The sequence below is a fragment of the Gigantopelta aegis genome, chromosome 3 (assembly GCF_016097555.1).
Source record: "Gigantopelta aegis isolate Gae_Host chromosome 3, Gae_host_genome, whole genome shotgun sequence".
In the NCBI taxonomy this organism is placed as follows: Eukaryota; Metazoa; Mollusca; class Gastropoda; order Neomphalida; family Peltospiridae; genus Gigantopelta; species Gigantopelta aegis.
Window position 1 is genome coordinate 40,795,212 of NC_054701.1, and position 20,706 is coordinate 40,815,917.

General features: G+C 37.7%; 1 protein-coding gene across 3 annotated transcripts in view; it reads right to left on the bottom strand.

Annotated features, from left to right (window-relative positions):
- Window positions 1–20,706, bottom strand: part of LOC121368040 (trans-1,2-dihydrobenzene-1,2-diol dehydrogenase-like) — a 91,596-nt gene that overhangs the window by 16,293 nt on the left and 54,597 nt on the right. Inside the window, exon 1 of one of the 3 annotated variants that reach the window (XM_041492554.1) lies at window positions 16,190–16,419. The exons of 1 other annotated variant lie outside the window; for it this stretch is intronic. The gene's annotated coding sequence lies outside the window, so the exon portion shown is untranslated. Of the gene's footprint in view, window positions 1–7,852; window positions 7,892–16,189; window positions 16,420–20,706 lie in introns of those variants that run through there. One more of the 3 variants, XM_041492555.1, reaches the window with a different exon arrangement.

Sequence of the window (20,706 nt, forward strand, 5' to 3'; positions counted from 1 at the left end):
AGCTGTTATGAATGCTCAGGCTAGCATGCTTGGATTGTGACTGGATATAAGCATCAAAATAAAGTTAATCTTCGTTCCAATATTCTTCACATATGAACTACATTTCACACGATTCTAAGATACCTTAGGGCATGCTCAGTGTATGCAGATAAAAAAAACACCGGCATATCTACCACAAAAGTTGTTCCATAAGGGTTATGATGCCCAGGGACTTCTGAGGCCATTTGAAAAGTTTTATGGTAGACATTTAGAGTGAATATCTACTAAATTAGATGCATCACTGACCAAAATTATGGCCGATGCTATTCCATATTTTGAATGTGTGCTCGCCTTTTCATCTCTTCAGTGAAACTCTTCCATATTTATTTTTTCTTCGTTTTAGACTTGAGAACTATGGTGGCAGTATTCATGATAGGTACCATCGACGGTGGATGATATGCTCATCTTTCGCGAACACCTGGGCCCGTGCTTATAAAACTCCTAGAGTCCAGACTCAATCTAGTCTAGACTTTATAGGTTTTATAAGCCCGATATCCTCACTATTTTGGCAGTGATTCGTGAGTGCATGTCATCACAGCTGTATGTATTCCCAATGAGCTCTGTCCTGTCCTATTGTTGATGTAGTAAACTGATATGCAGTCCTTTTGTGGCCTTGCAAGAAGATTCAACGGGCAAAATCAAGTTAATCTTCGTACATCTATTCTTCGGATACGAACCACTAACCAACTATATTCAGTGTGCTCGATTCCTTGAACCTCAACTGCATATAAGCAGCAAAATCAAGTCAATCTTTGTGCAACTAATTAAGTGAGAGAAAGTATAACCTAGAATGTCCCTTTAAGGAATGAATGAATGAATGAATGAATGAATGAATGAATGAATGAATGAATGAATGAATGTTTAACGACACCCCAGCACGAAACATGCATCGACTATTGGGTGTCAAACTATGGTAATGCAAACAAATAGGTGAAGATCAACATCAATATAAAAATTCAAGATTTAAATAAAAACACTGTAAAGAACTGTTCAAAAATACAAATATCACAGATAGATACTGACGTTTACTTAGAATTTCAATTTGTGCTGTATTGGCCATTCTCAAAGAGAATGTTACACCCCTGCACCACGGTGAGGTTACAGCACGCGCAGGGGCCGTTGATTAAGGAATGTAGGTTTTCCTTAAATTAGTTGTGTACAAATGTTGAAAAATAAAATGTCTTAATATTAGTGAACTTTGATCTGGACTGAGAGAGAATGGTTTCAAATAAAACTTTTGAATTCTTAAAAATCCACATATGATTATAAAACCTGTTGTGTCAAAGAATAGAATAGGTTGGAATAGATGTTTAACGACACCACAGCACAAAAAATACATCGGTTTTTGGGTGTCAAACTATGGTACCGTAAATGTAAACATTAAATTGTCTCAAAGACCTTTTTGCAACACGTAGAAAAGTCATCCTTGATAGTGGTCAGGATAATGGCCAGTCTTTGAGGCAAGGATTTGGTGGTGTATTTGCTGGACAAACGATTATGATATTATAGAACAAGTTTCCAATTTTAATAAACGTACCGATGAAGAAGTAGACCAATTTGAGGGTGAAATAAAATGTTCAGATGTATTAAGTTTTCTAAAAAAAATTAAAATATGAAAAACGATAAATGCCCGGGATCTGAATGTAAAATTCTGTACATTTTTTATTGATAATTTCATAATGCGCTCAATAAACTATAGTTATTCTTAAAGATGTCAAATGTACAAATATTTGGAATAATAACGTGCATTCCAAAACAAAACAAACCAAAACAAATATCCTAAACATTGAAGACCTTTGACTTTATTAAATTGTTTTAAATAAATGGCCTCTAACTGTATAGCTAATAGAATAAAGTAAGTTCTTGAAAAAAATTATTACATAAAGATCAGACCGATTTGACTAATGGCAGATGTATTGGAGACAATATTAGATTAATGTGACATTATGCATCACACAGAAGTAAATAGTATCACTGGATTATTACTAGTCGACTTTGAAATAGCATTTGATTCTGTGTCATGGTCATTTATTGAAAACACGTTGGACTTATTTAATATTAAAATATCTGTTAAAGTCACATACCCTAGTTTTTAAACACTACAGGATATTTTTCACTTTTAGAGTCGTTTTCACATTACTTAGATTTTAATCTTAAGATTATTAATTTTCGTATATCCAAAGTGTTTTTGGTCATCCTGGTGTTGCCCATACCTCGAAATGCATTTTTTAAATATTTTAATTGTAAATGCACGTACCTCTGGGAAATAACGGTTGTTGATACGAGTTCTAGTTTACTTTTTAAGGGTATTTTTCCTGTTTAAACGTCAGATACTCTTGGTTCACTCCATCTAGTAACGTTATCCAAAAATGTTACAGGTTTGTATATTATCCAAATCTAGTGTCTTTTTTATGGGTTAAAACTAAGGTCTGTGGCTTTAAGAATTTAATTAAAACGTTTTACAATAATTCACAGTCAACTGTGTGAGTGAGTGAGTGAGTGAGTGAGTGAGTGGGTGAATGAATGTTTAACAACACCCCAGCACAAAAAAAAATACATCGGCTATTGGGTGTCAAACTGTGTTTTACAATGGGGTTTTGTCAGAATATTTCCATTTAGAAAGAGGTGGTAGACAAGGCGACCCCCTGTCACCATACATATTTATTATATGTACAGAACGTTTTGCAATTGTAGTTCGAAATTCTAATTTAAAAGGATTCACTATAGAAGATGAAGAATAATAAAAAGTCACAATATGCAGATGCTACGAGTGTCATACTTGACAGGTCCCTTGAATCCATAGAAGGTGCAATGTCTATATTAGATTATTATGCAAATAGTTCTGGTCTCAAACTAAATTATACTAAGACACCAGTAATACGAATAGGAAGCAAAACATATTCAAAAGAAGTCTTTCATCATACACGATGGAAACTAGAATGGGGTACCACAGAATCCAGTTTATTGAATGTAAACTCCCCAGTAAACTTAGAATAGATTGTTGATCTAAATTATAAAACATAAATTACATGACATTATCAAAAATATATAAGATATGGTCTTCTGGACAATTTACTGCCCTGGGCAGAATTATAGTTCTTAAAATGATTATTATTCCAAAATTAACTTCTTTTTTTTTTTCTTTTTTTACCAAACCCAAATAAAAATTTTTTTAAAAACATTAATACGATATTCTTAAATTTTATTTGACAAAATATACCCCATAAATTAAAACGAGTTTTTATTTCACAGGACTTTAAGGATATGGGAATAAAAATTATAAATATATATTTTTATTATAATACCTCTAAAATCAACATGGTTAAGAAGAAGTATTACAAACAATACAAAATGTAGTATAATATTTCAAGTATCAACAGGTATCTCTCTTAAGGAACGTATAATCTAGGGTGACCATTTTATTAAACGTACAAAACAGCATATTTCTAATATTTTCTGTTTACCTACTTGTGTAGAAATACAATTAAAATACAATACACACCCCTCCAAGCGCTAATGACATGTTAAGAATTAACATATGGCATACTAGTAAGATTCTTATTGATCGTATTGATGTGAGGAAAAAGAAATATTTTTTCTTAACGATTTGTGTGATGAACTAGGACATTTTAGAACATTCGAAAGTTTTGAAAGATTATATGAAGTGAAAACAATCTTCCTAGAATTCGTTTTAATAATAAAGGCAATTAAATTATATATATACAATTTAGAATGTTCAAACAATTTTAAAATGAAGAATAATCCGACTTTACTCTTAAAATTAAATTTCTGCTAAAAACAAAAAACACAAAGGGTTGCAATGATGTTAATAAAGTTAATAAACCAGACATATAACACCGAAATCTCAAATAAAATATAAAAACGGAGGGTTTATTGTATAACCGTAATAATGAAAAAGTTTGTTTTCCTTTTTAAATGTCTGAAAGATTTTAAAAATAAATCTACTTGTTTAAATTGAATATGTATTGTAAATTGTACACGACTAGCGCCCGATCCATTTGTTTTAAAAGTAGTTATCTTGGTCATGTGGACTCAATAACCGACTTGTCTTGTGTCGATAGATGTTCATCCCAATGCATATATTTTTTTTAAAACCTAAGTTTTATCGATCTATGACTTATAATTTGTGACAAAACACAAAACTTTAACAAAGTAAACGCAATAATATTTAATTAAAAATATTCAGTTAATTAATTTGTAATTATTTTCACATGCATTGTGATGAACATCCATAGGTTCAACTATAAACCAAGTTTCATTTATTTAGGACTTGTAGTTTGTGAGAAACAGATCAAAACGCGAAACTTCAACGTAGACGTCGTTGCTTCCGCAGTCGTCGGAAAAGTAATACCTATATCTCGCCTTTTTATTTGTAAAGACAGACACAATGATATCAACTGCTGAATACATATATTTAAAGATAGCTATATTGATCATCCATTAAAGGATTTTGTAGGAGGTATCGCTGGCACTATAATTTGCGATATCTCCTGTGATATTCTCCTGGGACATATCGCTTCTTGTGTTACGCTTCTGTCGTTCTGCTAGTTAACGAGTCTACCGCTGCCGAATATAGTGACATTCAACCCACATTACTGACATTGTTTACATTTGTCGCAAATGAAAATAATTATAATGGATGATACAAAGATACCCCACCTCCCTCGTGTCTTGTGATGTCATAATTTATCACAAGACACGGGGAGTATTCTCTATGTATTCTGTCAACATAAATATTTAATTTTAAGTGACCGTTTAACAATTACGTCCTTACATTCCCCTTATAGCTCTCCCTATAATTTATTAGCAGCTTGCTAGTGATTTAGAGGTATTTCCGATCAACTCTAAGACTTAGCATGCATCTTAGCAGCGTGTAACCATTATATACTGAACAGCAAAAGAAACGCAAGTTACAATAAGAATACGAATGGTATTTATTTTTAGATAGCATTGTACAAAACTGATGTAAACTAATGAAAAAAAATATTGAAGCCAAAAGTTTTTTTAACTTCAAGGAATGTTAATAGGCATCAGTCATAAATGAAAACAAGGGCAGACAACCCAGACAGAGTAATCAATAATCAATATCGTGTATGTCCACCATTTGCATTCACAACTGCGACTCACCTTCTGTACGTGGAATGGATCAGACGGTTGATAAAGGTCATGGGGATAAGTGGAAAGGTCTGAAGTATGATTGCCTGAAGCTGAGCTGCATTTCTTGGTCTTGGACGAACTTGATCAATTCTTTTCAGCTCGTCCCATAAATGTTCAATTGGATTTAAGTCGGCACTAAGGGCTGGCCAAGGCAAAATTCTGATGTTATGCTGCTGTAAGAAGTGAACCGTAGCTCGAGCTGTGTGGTCTGGCGTTATCATGCTGGAACGTGTTATTGCGGATGACGAGCAAAAAAAGGCACTATATGGGGTCTGAGGGCCTGATCAATGTAACGCTGAGCTGTAAGACCATTACCCCTTCCCGGACCAATATTCTGGAAGACAACTGGGCCAAGTCTTTGATTCAGGCCAATTGCAGCCCATATCATAACACTTGGACCACCCCATGGATCTCTTTCCATCACATACTGATCATCATAACGATGTCCACGTCTGCGCCATATTCGAACTCTTCCATCAGCATGGGATATGCAAACCCGACTTTCATCTGTAAAGATCACATGTCTCCACTGCTGATAACGCCAATTTCGGTGAAATGTGGCCCACTGTAAACGGTTCTGTCGGTGCTGCTGAGTCAAACTGGGACGACGGGCAGGACGACGATAACTGAGAGTGTTTATACGGAGTCTACGTCTAACTGTGTCACCACTGATGGGTCGGTTGTGGACACCAATTGTCTGTCGAGCTGTTTCATTGGCTGTCAGGAATGGATCGCGAAGATGCAAGCGATGAATATGTCTGTCCTGTCGTTGGGTGGTGACACAAGGACGGCCACTTCGTGGAAGGTCAGCAGTACCGTTGGTGGTGACAAAACGATCTTGCAGACGATAAATGGTTCTGATGTGAACATTAAAAGCATTGGCAACATTACTAACGCTGTCACCTGCCTGTAGGCGTCCGATTGCTTGTTCCCGCTGTTGTGAGGTAAGTCTTGGCATATTCGTACGACATGTGTCAATTTCATTTACCCTTAAACAATGTTTGTTTATTTAAAACTGCAAGTTAACTGAGTATTTTGAATTGCAGCATAAATTATTAATTATGATCAGCATATTTAGTGAAAATAAATTCAATATAAGTACATTAGAAATTTACACAATCTGGCAATCACTTAAAGGTGCTATATATGAGTTATATATGAGCATCTGTGCATTTTTTTTTAATTTGCAACAGCTGTCATTATGCAACTTGGAGATAGCACCTTTAATATCGGTATAACAGATCACACACTCTTCTTTTTTTTAATTTTTTTTAATTTGCAACAGCTGTCATTATGCAACTTGGAGATAGCACCTTTAATATCGGTATAACAGATCACACACTCTTCTTTTTTTTGGAGAGGGATAGGTGTACACCGTCATCTGAGACAGTCCCTTCACATACTGCAACAGCCATGAAATTGACGCATCGATCAAAAATTTATAGTCTGTTCCAATAAAATGCACAAATCACCTGTTTTCTGACATCTTTATTTTAATTTCAAGAGTAAACACCACATTGTACATCAATGAGAGCCCAAACAAGTAAATGCTAAATTGGGTAGAATATTATCAAATAGATATTTACAAAATATTTACTTGTCAGTTTAATATGAAAGACATAATCGACGAAAATAATTTTTATTCTATTTCCAACATTACTTTAGTCGGGATTGTCGACGTTTAACATGCATAATGATGCTTCTGTTACTAAAATAAATTAATGTATAAGATTATTATCATTCAGTACATGTTTGTATTAATGTTTAATAACCTGTTTCTTTGTTGTTGTTTTTCTATTTACCCTACGTCGCAGAGGATGGTCAAGCGTTCTCGTTACACGAGCTTGGTAAATCGTTTTGATACTGCGGTTATTCGGGGGATGCCCGCCACGTGACTCAAAAATAATACGTCACACCTTTGCTCTCCAAATAGCCGTTATTTTTCTTTGAATTATGGACCGTCGACATAATTCAATTATTTTTTATAAAATATAAATAATCAGTGGGATATGGTGGTTATGTAGATGGTTCAATAAGGTACTTTTAGGTACAAATCAAATGTATATTTCAGATAAGACGTTGTTGGGTTATTAATTAGGTCAACCATTCGTGACAGAGCGCCTTTAACACTAGCCTTCACATGTATATAAATTTATATATACGTGTATATAGGGTTAAAGGTCATTAAAGCTAAACGATGACTGACTTTTTGGACTGGTGTAAGGGTGCCGATAATGGAACTCTCACAATCAATCAATCAATCAATTAATCTCTCTCTCTCTCTCTCTCTCTCTCTCTCTCTCTCTCTCTCTCCTCTCTCTCTCTCTCTCTCTCTCTCATACGCACCCAACGAAACCTCTCCCCCCCCCCCCCCCCAATCGCAACGGGCTTGATACGGTATAATAGTACCGTAACAATATCACATGTTGGATTCTATTTGGTATAGTCCACCACTTAGTAAACCACGTCACTTAATACTACATATAGTAATAAACAAAGTGATATACAGTTTATGCTATAGGTTTACACTTAAATAAAAGTCAAAAACTAAGTGATACACAGTTTAAAACAGGCTCTAATAATAACAGTTTTAAATAATACATAATAATTGTATATTCTGAATATTTACAGGTACCTGTAGTCTCCTGACATCGCTCGTTTATCTATCTTTCGGGTAACTGAACCGAAACTGAATACCTAAATACTGAAACGAGTTCAAGGCCAGATACATTCGTACTGTATGAATAATTATATCAGTATATGTAATTGAAACATTTAAAGGTAGTTTGTTCTCTAAATATGTGCAACAATAAAATGCTTTTCTTTTTCATATATTTAACTGTCTTCCGCTCAAACCTATTTGAAATATTTTATTCGGATTGTAAAGTCTAGCTGGAATACTAGATAGATAGATAACTAGTTTAACGTGCTCATATACCACTAGGGTTTCGAATACGTCCATCCAGAGTCCGACCTCCGATAGGATCGGTGGCCTGACTCGGGATGGTGGGGGGAGGTAGAGTTGAGAATGGGCAGAACTTTGAAAATAGCAATTAGTAAAAAGGTTTATAGAATTTTTTTTTTAATAAATAAATAAAAAGTTACAAGCCAAAAATAAAACGAATCGACTACTCGGCCGAATATTTATATAATTTGGAGCATTTTAGAAGGACAGTCTAAAACTAAATAAGAGAAAAAAGAAAGGATCGGATTATTTAATAATATTTAAAAAAGAAAGTAATTTCGACATAAAATTTTGAACGAAGGTCTAAAAGTTTAAAGTCCGATCTATATGTCCACGTGAGTGGCCTCGTTAAGGCCGTTTGAGTGCACAGCTTACAGGGACGAGATGGGTTGCATCCTGTCAAGAAAACTACCTAGATGACAGTCATTAGACGTTGAAGGTGTAGTGCTGTGTTGAGAAGCCGGATCCGTCTGAGAGAGAGAGAGAGAGAGAGAGAGAGAGAGAGAGAGAGAGAGAGAGAGAGAGAGAGAGAGAGAGAGAGAGAGAGAGAGAGAGAATCAAACTAGGGTATAGTCCAGTCGTCATGGGTTGGTATAGTGGTGCGGACGGGCGCGACCCCGGAGGATACGAGATGGTATCAATGTAAAACAAAGTAAAGTCTAGAAAAGAGTAGTAGGGTCCGATCCCGCTTCCTATTTCTTCTTAGAGTGGGGCCGTCAATCTTCCAGTGCTGCTAGGACAGGTTCGGACATGAAGAGACTAAACGCGAACAACCGTGGCGTTCTGCAGAATGGCCGTCATACGAGTCACGGAGAAACAAGTCGACATAGTCAGCAGGAGAAATGACGTGGAGGCAAGAAATCTCGCTAAACAAGAATCCAACCTGCTAGTGCAGGCTGTCGAAACGAGAAACGTTCCAGCGTTCAATCAGTTCCAATGGCCGCATACATACCAGGGGCCTAATTCACTAAACCCTAGCAACTTTGCGATCTCGCAGTGCAATGCTAAAAGACTTGCAAAGAGGGTGCTTTGTTGTCTAGCAGAGCGTAAGGGACCTTTGTGAATTAGGCCCCAGTAACAAACTCCATTGCGTTGACGAAAATAACAACATGGAGGATCCCCAAGTCGAGTACACGAAAGCACGTGCAGTGTGCACAAGCGAAACAAACACGTCTTACCGCGTCGAGCTCCAGACTGGGAATGGAATACTAGAAACAGAACGACCAGAAACACTAAATATAAAAACACTGTTGTTTGAAAAGAAAGTAAAAATAATTTATCGTTAAAAAGGCTATTTTTCGTTCCAGCCAGTGTACTACGACTGTTATATCAAAGGCCGTGGTATGTTCCAGCCTATCTGTGGGATGGTGCATATAAAAGATCCCTTGCTGCTAATCGAAAAGCCCCATGAAGTGGCGACAGCGGTTTCTATCCTCATCTGTGTGGTCCTTAACCATATGTGACGCCATAAAAGATCCGTGGTATGTTCTATCCTATCTGTGGGGTGGTGCATATAAAAGATCCCTTGCTACTAATTTAAAAATGTGACGGGTTTCCTCTTTAGGACTCAATGTTTCTGCTAGAAAGTTTTGGGTATGGTACTAGGAAATGAATGTGTGTGCTGAATGCAACCGAAGTCGATAGGGAGTATTGGGGGGGGGAGCTTCCCATAAAAAAAATGGGTTAGGTTTAGGTTTAGGGTTAAGAAAATCATACAGTAATGATAAGAATCATTAATTTTGTCAAAAGGTCAACTTAAAAACAAAGAATTAAATCTGCAAAAACAATTTGGGTATGGCGCCATACCCATTTTACCCTCTGGAAGAAACCCTGGGACTATATGTTATGATTACCAAATGTTTGACATCCACTAGCCGATGATTAATAATTTAATGTGATCTGGTGGTGTCGTTAAACAAATGAAAGTTTGAAGCACAAATTGTCTCCTGTGTCCGTTGCTGGGACCTAAGCCTATGACATCCTAGACCATCAGGACCGGTCTCGGTGGCGTCGTGGTTAGGCCATCGGTCGACAGGCTGGTAGGTGCTGGGTTCGGATCCCAGTCGAGGCATGGGATTTTTAATCCAGATACCGACTCCAAACCCTGAGTGAGTGCTCCGCAAGGCTCAATGGGTAGGCGTAAACCACTTGCACCGACCAGTGATCCATAACCGGTTCAACAAAGGCCATGGTTTGTGCTATCCTGCCTGTGGGAACCGCAAATAAAAGATCCCTTGCTGCTAATCGGAAAGAGTAGCCCATGTAGTGGCGACAGCGGGTTTCCTCTCAAATTCTGTGTGGTCCTTAACCATATGTCTGACGCCATATAACCGTAAATAAACTGTGTTGAGTGCGTCGTTAAATAAAACTTCTTTTTTTTCCTGGACCATCACGATACTCGCTAGGACACCGAGACATGCTTATGTATCCTGAGATGCGTAATGCAACGTTATGGGGGAGGGAGGGGGTGTTTGTCAAGAGTTACGTAAGGTTTGTTTCAAAACAGTTATTGTCTCAGTTTTTTTTATAAAGTCAAATGCAGCCAGTCATTGCTTGTTCTTTTTTCTTTCTTTTTTTTTTTCTTTTTTTTTTGTTTTTAACTGTTTTTAACTATTATTATTTTCTAGCTATTATTATTTATTACCAAACGAAACAAACACACATAGCCTACATATATATTTTTTCGGGAGAATGGCCTCAGTCACTAAGTTGGGTTTGACTAGTACATACCAATACATGATACAGGCACAGGAAATAACATCCTTTTTGGCCTAAAAAATTGTCTCTCATGCCGTTGCTGGGATTCGAATCATATGCATCGAATCGACTTCAGTTTCCAGACCACCATGGCGGTAAGTACTCCTGAACTGAGACATTCTTTAATAATTATTATTAACTCCTTCCCTTCCCCCCGTTTCTCTCCCATCAGGCCCATAGGAACGACTTTGGGAGTCGGGGGGGGGGGTGGGGGGGGGGGGGGGTGGTGTACTGATGGATCGGGTACAAACTCTATATCAGATTTTGGTTACAATGGCAAATATTAATGTGATTTTTTTTTAAAAGCATACAAGTACATTTCAGTAGATTTTTATTGCTAATTGTATTACATGTGCTATTGTGTTGCGATAGTTCCTAACGGCACTATTGATTAGCCCATGTGATTATGCTACAAACTTACAAAAACTAATGGATGTAACAGATTTGTTTTTGCCAGGTGGTAATAAACTGTCTGCAAGTTTTTATTGTGATGTCTAATGACCCTAGAATAGTTTGTTTCTTTAATATGAAATGTTTAATATGATTGTGACGAAACATGCTCTTATTTTTTTTCGCCTGTGGCGATGTTAATTGTTTCAGAGGGCTGTGTGCACTTGGTTACATAATACCTCCGCGCGACCCCCCCCCCCCCCCCTCCCCCTAATACACACTTAGACCAGGTGTGGAGGCCATGTGGCCAGTAGTTACGTAATACCTACGATAGTGCGGTTTTACGACCGTGATTTTTGGCGAACTTGGCGACAGTAAGTCTGGCCATCTAAGGAAAAATACCGTCTCTGGGAGTTGGGGCAAATTCACATGATAGGTGAGGTGCCGCGTTGTGACCCCAGGCGATATTCGCTGTCTCTTAGATTTTTTAAATAGATAGGATTTTAGAGATATCGGGGAGAAACATAGGAAGGCTCCCAGGGAACGTTGTCCGTCTGGACTGGTAAATATATTTTTCTGCTCTGTTGTATAACCTTGATGTGATTGATGTGACTTTAAATATTTTAATACTGTCTTATACCAATATTATTTAGACAGTGTTTCCGGTAACTGACGGAAGTAAATTGTAGGCTTCACTGTTCTAAACATATAAAGCTTAGCCGGTCATCCTAGAGGACCTAGGTAAACTGTATGTTATTGTCTTTATTGTGATAGGTACCAGTATTAATTCTGTATTACAAGGTTACTGAATGAGTAGTTAAGGGTTAATTAAAAATTAACCAAGTAGGAATAGAGTTGTAATTCCTTTATTAATTAAGTTCCCCTCGAAGCGTTTCTCAATTATCACACGTGTGTGTGTTGTATCACGGCGAAGTGATTAGAATATTGTGTAAACTAGACACCTAGTGATTAACTAATTAAGTGATTAGTTCTGGGTTGTTATTATTATTGTTGTTGTTAATTAATTACCTGCGGCAAATATATTTGTCAGCTTAAGGTTAATACAGATTCCAAAGTGTATTGTGTTTTGTTGTGTTTTCTAGTGAACTAACGTGCTATATATATATATATACTTTATATAAAATCTTATCTCTGATATACCTAGAGCCGAGCTACTCGGGTATACACTACCCGATACAGAGAGATCTAATAGATATACAGTTAGGAGAGATATTTGGATAATTGTGTTTTATTCAGTTACGGGTATTATAGGATCCCCGTGACAGGAGTAAAAATTGGGGGCTCGTCCGGGATCTGAAACGGGACATGCATATTTAAAAAGTATTTTTTGTAAATGGGGGCTTTATAAATTATTTTTACAAATTACTAGAAGTAGCAACGTTGTTCACTAGAAACTAATAAGTGCGTCATACCTAAACATGGATAAGAATTTGCTGGATAGGCCTACGCTCAGTGTAGTGGAGATTAAGGCCGAGTTAGTTGAAATCGCGAGTGAGCGGGAAATTGATTTAACATCAGCTAAAACATTAGGAGATATAAGGACAATTATTATCCAGGAAGTTTTTGGTGATAGTCCTGTTATGGAAGACAGTGAGATTGTTCCAGAGATAGAGATAAATGAGTTAAGTGTGGAACAACAATTAGCCTTTAAAAAACTTGAGTACGAAAGAGAAGAACGTGCATTAGATAGAGAAGAGAGAGAGAGAGAGAGAGAGAGAGAGAGAGAGAGAGAGAGAGAGAGAGAGAGAGAGAGAGAGAGAGAGAGAGAGAGAGAGAGAGAAGAGAGAGAGAGAGAGAGAGAGAGAGAGAGAGAGAGAGAGAGAGAGAGAGAGAGAGGAGAGAGAGAGAGAGAGAGAGAGAGAGAGAGAGAGAGAGAGAGAGAGAATTCCAGTTAGCAAAATTAAAAGTGGAACATGAGTTAAAGTTGAATACTGAAGAAGTTAGACGAGAGGCAGGAAATGGGTTTAACATGTCGGAGGCTTATAGATCAGTGCCTGTATTTGACGACCAGGAGGTAGATATGTTCTTCCAACTTTTTGAACGGGCAGCTAAACTGGCCGCAGTCTAAGTGGACATGGTTAGCCGTGTCTAAGTTTAAGGGGAAGGCTAGCGTAGCTTATAATTCAATGAGTGATGAGCGAGCAAGTCAGTACGACCTAGTTAAGGCTGCAGTGTTGAGGGCTTATGAATTACGACCTGAGAATTATCGGTTACGGTATAGCGAGTTGAGAAAAATGCAGGGTCAGTCTTATAGTGAGTTTGTGGCTAAGAAGGCAGGGATGTTTGATAAATGGGTGGTTTCTCATCAGGTAGAGACATATACCGAGTTACGGGAGTTGTTGATCTTACAGGACATTAAAAATGGATTACCAGTTAGCTTACGTATTCATTTAGAGGATCGTGATGTCAAAAAGATAGAGGAGGCAGGCATAGTGGCAGATGATTACGTGTTAATTCACAAAGCTCAGGCAGTACAGGGTAGCTCTTTACAACAGGGTGATAAGAAGAAATTTCAACCAGGTTTTTCCCGGGAAAGTAACTATCGGGGAGAGTCTTCTAGTTGGTCAGCTAGTCAGGCAAGGAATGTACCTGGTGGGCAAAGTAAGGATAAACCTGCATTATCAGCCAATGCACGAACTTTTCGTCCACATTGCAGTTACTGTAAAAAGGATAACCATCTTGTCGGGGACTGTTTTAAAAGGAAACGCGATAATGCGCAAGTGGTCGGTTTAGTGAGGTCAGCTCCGCTAGCGAGAGAGAGTTAATGGTTAGTCCCATGGCAGAGAAAGTAAACCCGTATGTGTCGACTGGTATGGTTTGTGATGTGAAACAAGAATTGAGTCCTAGGGCAATATCAATCTATCGAGATACAGGGTGTAACCCCACGCTTATAACGTCAAAATGTTTAGCTGATATTGAAAATTCAGATACAGGACGTAGTTTGGCCTTAACCTCAGTTACTGGAGAAAATATGGTTGTCCGGTTACATAACGTTTTCTTGTGTTCGAAGTTTGTGACGGGACCAGTCATTATGGGTGTTGTGAAGGACTTGCCTGTTGAAAACATAGGAGTTTTGTTGGGTAATGATTTGACTAGTCAGTGTTGTCAGCCGAAATGTGACCAATTGTTAATTAAAGACAGCCCTTTACCAATAGAAGAGTGTGAGGTTGATGAGATTAAATATCCTGTGTGTGTAATGACTAGGGCTATGGCCAGAAGGGTAACACGAGACCCAGAGGATATTTGTGATTTGTCTGATACGTATGTGAGCCATGAAATTGGAGTGGATGAGGTTATCAGTAAAATGGTAGAGAAGTGTCACGGGGATCCTATAATATCCGTAACTGAATAAAACACGATTATCCAAATATCTCTCCTAACTGTATATCTATTTGATCTCTCTGTAACGGGCAGTCCAATACCCGCGTGGCTCAGTTCTAGGTATGATCAGAGATAAGATCTTATATAAAGTATATATAATATAGCACGTTAGTTCACTAGAAAACACAACAAAACACAATACACTTTGGAATCTGTATTAACCTTACGCTGACAAATATATTTGCAGCAGTTAATTACTTACAACAACAATAATAATAACAACCCAGAACTAATCACTTAATTAGTTAATAACTAGGTGTCTAGTTTACACAATATTCGAATCACTTCACCGTGATACAACACCCACATGTGTGATAATTGAGAAACGCTTCCAGGGGAACTTAATTAATAAAGGAATTACAACTCTATTCCTAACTGGTTAATTTTTAATTAACCCTTAACTACTCATTCAGTAACCTTGTAATACAGACTTAATACTGGTACCTATAACAATAAAGACAATAACATACAGTTTACCTAGGTCCTCTAGGATGACTGACTAAGCTTTAATAATTTTAGCACAGTGAAGCCTACAATTTACTTCGTCAGTTTACCGGAAACACTGTCTAAATAATATGGCTATAATACAGTATTAAAATATTTAAATTCACATCAATCACATCAAGGTTATACAACAGAGCAGAAATAATATTTACCAAGTCCAAACGAACTAACGTTCCCTGGAAGCCTTCCAATATGTTTCTCCTCGATATATCTATATCCTATCTATTTATTACAAAACCCGAATATCGCCTGGGGGCACGTCGCGGTACTTCACGTATCGTGTGAATTTTTCACAGAGACCAAGACGACATTTTTTCTTAGATGGTCAGACTAGCTGTCGCCATTCCGCACAGAACTCGCGGATGTATTACGTAACTACTGGCCACATGGCCTCCGCACCTGGTCTGGGTGTGTATTGGGCATAGCTCGACCACCGTCGCGCGGAGGTATTACGTAACAAAGTGCCCACCTAGTCTAAGTGCATATTGGGACTGCACACGGCCCTCTAAAACAATTAATATCGCCACAGGTGAAAAGAAATAAGAGCATGTTCCGTCACAATAAGTCAACTGACGAACTAAATGTGGTGGAACCTGTTGACCTCCCGCAGAGGGTAAATGAACCAGTTGTGTTTGATAGAGGGGCCTTACCTTGTAATAGACAAGAGTTAATCCTAGAGCAGGGGGCTGATCCAAATTTGTTGGCAGCTCGCACTACATTGTTAACTGAGGGAGTATTAATGAATAAGAGAGTTAGAGATAGGAGGTTGCCGGCGACCGAACTAGCTAGGAAGCATCTGAACTAGGCTCAGAGCAAAATAAAATCAGTGTTTGATTGGAAGGCTAGGAGTCGGGAATTTAAACCAGGGGATAAAATCCTCGCTACGCCAATTCCTACGCACTCCAATTCCGACTTTAACGGTCCTTAAAAACATTGAAACAAACAATCACTTACCTCTATTGATATGTCCGCTCAAAACTTGCAGAAAACATTGTAACATAACAGTACAGTAGTTAGCTATCGCCATTAGGCAGTATTGGATCCATGCACAGATAGTTTACATTTATACACATTTAACATAAATATGATTATTAAATGACAGACGGCGATTCTGTTCGCACATTTCTCAAGTTAAAACAATAGTCAGAAGAATGTACGTAGCATCGCTTTGACATCAATAAGCATATTAATTAAAACGCCAAAGCATTGTTGACGTCACGTCAAAGGACTAACTTGATGAAAAATGTCGTAATGCCATTTGAAATGCACACCCCCAGCATCTTCCCTTTTGATCGGCGCCTGGTGGGGAATAAAGGTAGCGTACAGTAAGAAGCATTGTCTGTCAAGGGTAGGGTTGATTATGCAAAGAATATAATGTACATAAAAAATGTGTTCAAGCTTTATTAAAATAACAGTCAGTTGTTTTTCTGTTTATTTTTCTGTCCAATTCAAAATGTAGCGTCACTTATTAACCTGTCGGTCATCATTATTGAGTGTTTCAATAATACAATTTAAAAAAAAAAATGTAAATGAAATTATCTGGATGGATTTTAGTTCACAGGCGTAGCCAGAAGGGGGCCATGAGGGCAATGCCACACCACCCCCCCCCACCCCCAAATCACACCTATCCCCCACTACGTTATATATTTCCTGTCGCCACATAACATGACTCATAAACAATGTGGTCGCCACACACGCGCAATATGGCTCCTAATATAAAATCCTGGCATCGCCAATGTTTTTGTTTCTTTAGTTTGTTTTGTTATATTGTTGTTGGGTTTTTTAGATGGGGGGGGTGATGATGATATTTTGCCGCTTGAACCTCAGGCGCTATGCGCCGCCTGATTTTAGAAACGGGGTCACGGCAGTGCACAAACGGTGTCTTGGCAGTGCAAGTGTGGTGCAATATCCTATTATTCTATGAATTAAGTGCGCATCACCCGTACTGACTAGGTCAGAACACTATAGTAAATACACGATACCCTTTCAAATCGGATGACAGGTGCTTGCACCTGCGTATTGTATTGATATTGTTTGGCAATGACTTCTTGAATAATTAGAACAAGTGTTATTCCAGTGCATGGTGTGGTGCAATGTCCAGTTGTTCTATAAATAAAGTACGCATCACCCCAACTGCATGGCTAGGTCTATTCGGGTCACGCTGTCGTAAATACACGCTACGGGTCGAAACCAGGTCACTGTTGTAGTGTTTGCCTTTACTATTTTAGCCAGCTTACCAGTTGAAATCCAACTCATACATAGCTATTTAAACAATAATGATGTTTTAGTTTTATATTCCTATGATGTATGATAGTATCTAGTTGTCTGAAGTTGTAATACAAACAGTCGTGTGCGAAACAGGGTCTATTGTGATCTGCTGGAATGTGTACATGGGTCTAACTAGGTCACGCTGTGTTGTGCGCTTAACTGACCGCGAGTGTCTCAGTCCGTCTATTACATTAATATGTTGTTAAAATAATTATTTAAAAATCATGTCATGCTTAACTAACTATATGTCTTTTTATATACACTCATTTAAAGGTGGTATAACTTAAACAAGTCATCCGAATTGACCAAGTGTACTGCTAGTCGTGGCAAGGTACAGCCAAACAAATGAATAATCAAAATATTATATTCATAACTAGCTGCAATATGTTTGTACAAGAAACATAAACGTAATATATAACTTAAGACAATGAGGTGCTTCGGTCGAATTATTTAATCCGCTCGGTAGACCAAGTCTCTGATTGGATTTTTTCCCCGCTCTAACCAGTACCCCACGACTGGTATGCCAAAGGCTGTGGTATGTAGTGTCCTGTTTATGGGGGGAAGTGCATATACAAAAACTCCCCTGCTATTAATGAAAAACTGTGGCAGGTTACCTCTGACTATGTGTCACAACGAACCAAATGTTTGACATCCAATAGCCGACGATTAATACATCAATGTGCTCTAGTAGTTAAACAAAACAAACCTTTTTTTTACTATTAATTTCTTGATTATCATACTGTTTGGCTTGAGTAAACACACGGTATCACCGAACAGCGATGCAACGGCAACAATAGCCTACCACATGAAGATGTGATGTATACAATGGCCAGGCTTATGCACATACGTGAATTATTTTATGTTGCCAGTCATGGCAAGTTACAGCCAAACAAATAAATACTCAAAATATTACATTCATTTACACATTCATAACTTGCTGCTGTATGTTTTTGTACTAGAAACGTAAATATAATATATAACTTAAGACAACAATGTGTATAGGATATATTTATTATTTCCCATCAATCATGAATTAAACACAGGTCAGTGAACCATCCTGTATTCACCCTTACAAGAAGCAGTCCATAGCCTAGTCGTTCAGAGTTTTAGTAAATGATGCATGGATCCAGGAGGCGTCAGCAGACCGTTCACACATCATACTGGATTCCTGCATTCTGATTAATGATGTGTTTTCTTCTTTGTTCGGCGATAGCACGTTCTACTATACCTTGGGCGGACGACGTCACTTTTATTTTTGGAAACGATACACTCATTATTGGTTTCAATTTCCTCTTTAATTTTGACACCTGCTTGCTTATATACCTTTCTGTTTTCAATTTCGTCTTCTTGGTGTGTTTATGGTTAATTTTACTGGTGTACCTAGATCGATTCAACGGGATACGAATATCAGAAGCGAAACCGCCTGGCGACGAGTTGTGTTTCGTCTTAACCATGGTGATGCTGGTTCTTTCAATGTCTGTTTCTCTGTGATAGCAACTCGATGACGCTATCCTTTTTATTCATAATGATCCTATTGTACTATTTCTAAATACGTGTACATTTAATGACGATAACAACACAAATGTGACAACTCTGGTGGTGGTAGTGTGGTGGTGGTGGTGAATGTGGTGGCGGTGGTGCATGTGGTGGTGGATGTGGTGGCGGTGGTGAATGTGGTGGTGGATGTGGTGGTGGTGGTGGTGGGTTTAGTTTGATGTGAAGGTGAACACCTGGTGGAGGCACCACCACCGCCACCACATCCACCACCACATCCACCACCGCCACCACATCCACCACCACATCCACCACCGCCACCACCACCACACTACCACTACCAGATTTGTTACATTTGTGTTGTTATCGTCATTAAATGTACGAAATTATTTGAAGACAAAATCCAGTTTGGGCTTCTTACAAATATTAAGACGACCAGAAACGCATTGAATATACAGACACTGATATTCTAAACCAGAAAATGTATTTAATATGTAAGTTTAATCGTAGAAATATTTTATCAGTCGAAAACATCTTACAATGCAGCAAACTCAGGCATGTCCCTTTACGGGTCACAGCAGGTTTATTATTAATGGACACATATGAAGTCTACATACCGATACCGTGTCTCAGGCACAAACAAGTTAGTGTTTTGCTTAACGACACCACTAGCAGGCACGGCGGAGCCTGTTGGATCTACCCCACCACTCCCTTCAATAATTCTGAATCAAAACTATTATTGGTAGTAAATCTTAAGGGACAGATGATATTTTTACGTCAAAGTTTGAGATAACAAATATAACGCTTACATGTTTACATAGAGAAACGTTCGCAACCCATATATACATACATATACGTATCTCATGTATATATGATATCCAGTGTAATCAAAGTATATGATTTTTTCGGTTCACCTACTTTCAGAATTTGATAGCTTTGCAAGGTCCCGGCGCTACGTTTATTGACATTCAAGCAAACTTACTATGGTGACACTCCAGAATTAACGTATGCACCAAGTCGTCCAAGAAAAACATGTCAATAGCAACTTTACATTGAAAGTTGTCCAGCCTTATGAAACCAAAAAACCGTCATGCACTAGTTTATTTTTATGTAAGGATATCCGACGTCGTTCCCATTCAAAAGGATACATCACATTCATACGTCATTTGAAGATAGATTGATGGCTGACTGGAATTATAGTTGCATATAGAGTTTACAAAAATACGTTGTATTAAGTTTGAAATTATATTAAATAGAGATTATATATTACCCTCGTGTGTTTCTGTATGGTCAGTAGCATATATTAGGAATAAAAATTATGTGTTATGCTCGCAAGAGGCTCGCATAAGACAATTTTTATTCCTAATATATAATATTGACACACTCTCTGGTAATAACATGTTTCCTTTTATAATTTGTGTGTGTACACACACACACATACACACACACACACACACACACACACACACACACACACACACACACACACACATTGAAAATACATGCACAGTGTTATACACGTACACGTACATGTATATACATATATGTATGCATACATACATACATACATACATACATACATAGTCATTGGTTGTCAGTAAACTATTATGTATGTATGTATATACACTATACAGCCATCGAAAACAAGGGATATTGACTTTAAGAAACCATAAATAAACAAACACATTTGTTCGCTGAAAGATAAAATC